Consider the following 6760-nt stretch of genomic DNA (forward strand, 5'->3'; position numbering starts at 1 on the left):
TCTACTAGCGTCTCTTCTGCAACACATTCTTTTAGAATTATCTCGTTACTTACTTTGTCCATCAGGGTTTTCCCGCATATTATGCGCATGAATCTCATGTCAGTTGCGTGAATTTTACTCTTATCTTTTTCTTGATAAGTCCATGTCTCGCTACCGTATAGTACAGTCGGTAAAAATATAGAATTATGTATTGCTATTTTATCTTTATTTGATATATTTTTACTTCTGATAAGGGGACCTGCTCTACCAATAAGCTTCTTACCTTCATTTATTCGTCTATCTAATTCCTCATTTATCTTTCCGTCCCTAGTAAATAAGCTACCAAGGTATACGAACTTATCAACTTGTTCAATTCTCTCATCATTTAATAAAATATCGCATAGTGTTTTTTCACTCTTTCCGATTTTCCTTAATTTATATTTGTGCGAATTATTATTTGCCGTAATTTTTTTTTTGAACTACCGTGTGAAATCACATTTTTTCTGAATAGGTAAACATTTTTCGAATTGACGAAGTTTCGTAGGCTATAAATCTTATGAAGACGGTCAGATATCCGTCCGTCCACCTATCTACAGTTTACCACACCAAGCTCCTACAATACTTGTGCTAGGACACGTTTTTTAGGACATTTAGTTTTTTTTATATCTGTAGAGAAAGCTCTTCTTCTAGTCCGATTTTCCTCGGAGGTGGCTGCAAATAAAACTCTCAGAATGTGGAAATGCGAGAAAGAATCAAATTTTAGGTTATACTCTTCTTTTTATATCAGTACTTTAAATTAGGCAAATTTGTTTTTTAATGGTTTGCAATCACTCTCGAATCCTGCATCATAGGAAGCCACGTCCTTTAGATTCTTTAACTTGATTTTTATTTCGAAGAATTATCAATCAACAAATTACCATTTGTCATCATTTTCATTCACCCTAATTATCATTTAATTTAATACAATAAACTTCCACCTATGTCCCCCGCCGTGAAACGTATACGCTTACGAATGTCCCCTCCCCCCTTTGGAGAGGCCCGTACATCTACCGTAAATCCTCAGGATATTTGTGTCCAGCAACGTCCATTAGCTTCCTCGGCCTTGTATCGATACGCCAACTGTAAGCAAATTTTCCAACTGCGTCTGTGCCAAAAAGCGCGGGTATATTTTAAATCAATAAAGATGTACTATCAATAATAATGCTTTTTGGCACACGCGCAGTTCGAGCTGTCGCGGTTCGTTAGCATGCAATTGATTAGCATGGCTGTTTTTTCACTTCCTTGAAATAGTTCAATTTGTTAACTAACAATTTATATAATAGAATCAAAAACTGACTCAAATATTTTGCAGCATATTGAGTATTGCAGCATGACCTCACAGTCATAGACAAATGGGTGCAAGTGATGTCAGGAAGGTTAGCACAGTTGTTTACAACTGTTCATATACGTATAATATCTTTGATATAGAAATTCAGAAAACTTTTTTGAATAAGATAATCTAAAATTACAAGTAAGTTATAAAGATCTGAATGTTTAAATGTATGCTACGATAGGTGGAAATGTTAGCCACTAGGAAGGTTACATGATCTTTGGTACCTACATGACTTTGCACTGTAACTGCACACGACTTTTTGTAGGAAAATTTCTAAACGCAACGATAAGTTATAAAGGCCTGAATTGTAATACGAGTATTTCTCAAGTGTAGAATTATTTTCTTAGTCAGGTTCCATTTTTTGTCGATGAGCGATCTTTCAGTGTCACGAAATGAAATATAAAAAAATTGGGACTAGTGTGTCAGATCGGGTACTCCCATCTGAAATTTCGGACAGTTGATTGTATCGCGGGACACTGAAAGGTCATCAATCGACAAAATAATGGAATATGACTGAGAAAATACATTCTACACTTGAAGAATTTTAATATAATTACATTTAAGAGTTACTTTTATGTTTCGAATATTTTATCGGAAAAATTATCTGCAATTCCATGACGTCATATTAAAATACTCAGTTCAAACTTCCCTCTCGTCAGACTTCTTTTTTTAATTGGCCATCCTCTTTCTCGGGCGTGACCGTATGGAACACATAGGGACCGTGTTGGGAGGTGAAGGAACTGTGCACGGGAAAATAAGTGCGTATAGGGGCAGGGAAACTAGGCGCACGGAGACATTGGCGAACGGGGACATAAGCGGAAGTTCACTATATTAATTTTCTCAAATCACTAAGTGACATAATGTAAACGTATCATTTTCAAGTCGTGGTTTTCCAACCGATGTTTAATTATTTGTATCTGATAGGTCAGTAAGTAATTTTGGAAAAACATAAATGATGCAAAGAAGTAATTTAGAAAAATATAAATTAGAGCAAATGGCAATCAGAAAAAATGAGAAAACGTGCTCCTTTGAATTAAACCAGTGAAAATTTTAATGGTTGAATCAGTATTTTCATTCATCACTGGTGAATCAGCGATCTTTCGCTTGAAAGTGGAGAAGCTTCTACCTACTTGGGTTTTACTTTGAGTGACGCGACACGTTGACGTAATAACAGTTCTTCCCTGAGTTAGGCGCAATATATTAAATCCTTCTGTATTGTTTCCCGGCCATCATTAATTGTAGTGAGGGTAAATTCCGGTTCATAAAATACTATTTTGCAAAGGTTAGCACAAAAGTGATAAATAATAAATTTCATGTGTAACCAGTTGACGGGCGACAACGCGTACAATCAGATGACTACTGGTATTGAGTTTCCAGTGAACCTCAGTGATTAAGCCAGTGAATGAATTCCACTGGGGAACCAGTGAAAATTCACTCACTGTCAGTGAAATACTTCTGGCTGTTTCCGTCAGTGAAATTTCATGAATTAAATTTAATGAAGTAAAAAAACCCTCTCATGTTTCACGCGATGCATTCATTGGTATTCTTGAATAGTAGACCTTAAAAAACGGTTTCATTAATCCTGAGCATGAAACTTTAAAAATAATATAAAAAAGTTTAAATTCTTATGAAATACATTCACTAATGACCCAACATGCAAATATAAAATTTTTGTTAAAATTACTATTTTGACGATATATTTGATTTTCACTTCAGCGTTTCAAAATATCCTCTCACGTTATTGTATGATCAATTAATATGGAGCATTTTTGAAAAGTTGATAACAAATATTATGAAAAAATAGTGATCACCATTTACTGTAATTTCGAAACAAAGTTGATAAATAGATTATTATTATCTATACTTAAATATTATTTGCAAGTATTAAATTAATAATCTTAGTCCGAATCGCAAATATTTAAAAAATGGGGAAACTTTTATTTATAAATTTTTTATTTTAAATCTCTACTATGGGACAGGAGCGTGATAAGAAATTTGGTGTACTTTTTAGGGTTCCTTGGTCCTGGCCAGAAATTAAGGAGAAGAGATGTAGGGGAGGTAAACGTAGGGGAAGAGATGGTGTGTTGAAGGGGAAGTAAGGGGGAATAGAACGGGAAGTGAGAGGAAGGGAATTGTTAAACGGGAGGGAAAGTTGACAAAAAAAAGGAGGGATAGGGACGGGAAATTATTAAAGCAAGAGATTCGAACGACTTAATTAAAGTCTAAATATGCTACGAAACCCTTCTTTGTATTCATGATTTCTAAAAAAATTGATCAAAAATTTTTAAACTTTACTAAATTGTGCTTTTATATGACTAGTTTACTGAGATACCTATAAAAAATGTATTATTAAAGGAAAATTTCAATAATACTGAGATTAAAAGCTGTCTAATTTTTGAAAAACAGCCTTATCAGGGTGTATTCTTGACTATCCTTGAATATTTTAATTTAAAAAAATATTATTTCATTGATATAAGGATAAAAAAAGAATAAAAAATGGGCCTTCAAATTCTTGGAAAAAACGTTCAAGTTTAAATAAATTATTACATTAATCTAGATCGTGAAATCCTAAATAAAATAAGAATTTCAATCGTTTCAAGTAGGTGGTTTTATTTTAGAGGAAGGCAGGAGATTTTCTTCTGAAGGCAGCACTACTGTTTTTGTAAATTTCAACTTTGAATACGGCACTTATAATAGCGCGGTTTTTCAAATTAATTATTACGTAGTTAAATTCAGCAGTCACATATCTCATGCTTGAATTTTTTGCTTATCCTTTAAATTAAAAATTTCATTTTTGAGAGTGTTTTTATCTCTCCTACGATGTCCTTTAGTTTAAATCTATGTCTTTCCAATTTTCTTTGATCGTGACGAGACTAATATTCTAAATTAAAAATTAAATTGTAGCCGCTAAATTTTTTTTGAAAAGTGTGAAAACTTTTATTGATAGGATTCGAAACGGATTTCCAGTGCCAACAACATTGAGGGGTTCGTAACTAGAATGAATTCTCTTCCTATAGGAAGAGAAACGTAAGACGCAGAAATAAAATCTATAGACTTCACGCACGGTTTAAGAAGTACAGAAGGCTATTAATATTTTGCACAATGAAGTCAGTGCAATATATAGGCAGTGATATTGCACAGGTTGAGATATGGTTGTGCGAGATATAAAATTTTGCGGTCGGTACCGCGCGGCGCGCACTACGTTGACGAGACTCGATAGGCACGAGTGCTCGAGGGGATCGCAGCATATGGGCATGTGCCTTCGAATATATGCATGAGAATAGACCACTTGGTTCGCAAAAATGGTAAAGCATAGAATGTTGAGAGGCAAGTGGAGCTGAATTCGCAGAAAGGGATGATACATTATCTACGACCAAGGGATTGGGGATACGGATGACCAAAATCTAAACCAGAACAATTTTACTTCACCAAGCATACGTTCTTGAACAATGCCCTTTTCTTTTACTTATATCCTATCTGAATATTCTACATTTCACATTTTAAAATCTTTGTCATTTGTTAGATTCACCCAAGGAATGTGAATCTTTCCAGAAACATCGACGATATACTGTCAATGTGATAAGAAAAAGTCTTGTTTCGTAACTGAGAATTTCTTATTTCCTATCAGTTTGGATACCTTTGACATTTTTTGGACTATTTGAAAAAAATTTTGCTGAACAAACTAAGAACTTTTATCACTCTGTAGCTGAGCAGTCAGAACTAGGAAAGATTAGCCCCAGACCTGGCATCATACTACCATGAGATTTTTCTAATGTTACGGCCTTAATTCTGTTCCGATTTGCAATGTTTGCAAATTAAAATGCATCGAATCCTGAAGAGCCTTTCTCTATTTCTGCACATCTTATGTTTTCCATTTGTTTATTTACGAAACTTGAACAACAAATATTAACAAAGTGAAAATGTCTATTTAATAATTCATACGCTTTAATGCCTGAATACCTGCTTCTATAACTAAATTTCACAGAATCTAAAATCAATGCACGGGAACCTATATTATACAAATCATTTTCTTATTAATTGGTTCATTTGCTAAAAACAATTTTTTTCAAAAATTTGTAAAACAGTGTTATTTTCGGCAAAAAATGTCTTTATTTTTTAAACTGCTTTTCACTAATGTAGGAATTACATTTTAATCACTAAAATAATTAAAAACTCAGCAATAACTTTGGATATCTAATACATAATGATAAAAATAATCATCTTTAAAAATCTGTATTAAATACTAAAGGAATTACGGTAAAAATTGGAGAAAGGACAGAGGAATAATTGAATTGACACGACTCATAACATAATGTCAGAACTGCACGAAAATAGTGATTCTGCACAAATAAAATGTATAAAAAACAAATCTGTTAATTTCCTTTATACATTTAAAAACACTTTAAACTTTATTGAACTCAATAAAAATCCTTTGGAATTCCTTGAAATCTTTAAATATATAGAAATCTGTAGAAATTATTTTAAATCCGTAAAAAATGGTTAAAGTAAATTTATTTCCTAAAGTTCTTTCGAAAACCTTTCAATTTCTTAAAATTTTTTAACTCCCCTCAAATCTTTGAAATACTTAAATGTCCAAAAAATCCCTTAAACCTTATGAAATTTCTTAAAATTTTTGGAAATTTTACTAAATTTTTAGGTATCCCTGGCAGTTTTTGTAATCTTTTGACATTTTTGGAATCTTTTATATAACTTGAAATCTTTAAAATCCTTTGACATTTTTGTGATTTCTTTATAAGCCTTTCAGAATTTTTGCACAATTTTTGAAAAATCGATCGAATAAAACTGAATTTATTCTCTTAAGTTTTTCAGAAATTAATTAAAATACTTTAAAACATCTTCATAATCAAATAAATTAAATTAATTAATCTAAGTTTTCTAGAAATTTTTTAAATTACCTAGAAATCTTTGAAAATCCTGCAAAATTGCTTGAAATCCCTTGAAATCTTTAAACGTCATAAAAATCTTTTAAATTTTTGTAGTTCCTATCGGGTTCCTTTAAATTTCTTGTAATTCTTTTGAATAACTTACGATGCCATGAAGTTTTTAGAATCAATCAGAATCAATTTGTAATCGGTAGAAATCACTTGAAATTTCATTCTCTAGAATTAAATTTTCTAGAAATCAATTTCAATTTTTTTAGATTCTAGATCAATTGTTTCAATATATAAACATAATTTATTTCTATACTGATATTCTTATAATGATTTTCTATATTTTTTTTAGTTGTGAAAAAATGTCAAGGAATTTATTATGGGAAAAACATTGTATGTTGGTCAATACTTTTTTTTATTATTACACCATTAAGCCATTTCCCTTTCGAGGTAGGCGTGACTCACTCGGCAGGGGAAAGGAGTAGTGTGTGGAAGGGATAGAGATTTTTCAAATTGA

This window comes from Belonocnema kinseyi, chromosome 6, assembly GCF_010883055.1.
Source record: "Belonocnema kinseyi isolate 2016_QV_RU_SX_M_011 chromosome 6, B_treatae_v1, whole genome shotgun sequence".
NCBI classification, from domain to species: domain Eukaryota; kingdom Metazoa; phylum Arthropoda; class Insecta; order Hymenoptera; family Cynipidae; genus Belonocnema; species Belonocnema kinseyi.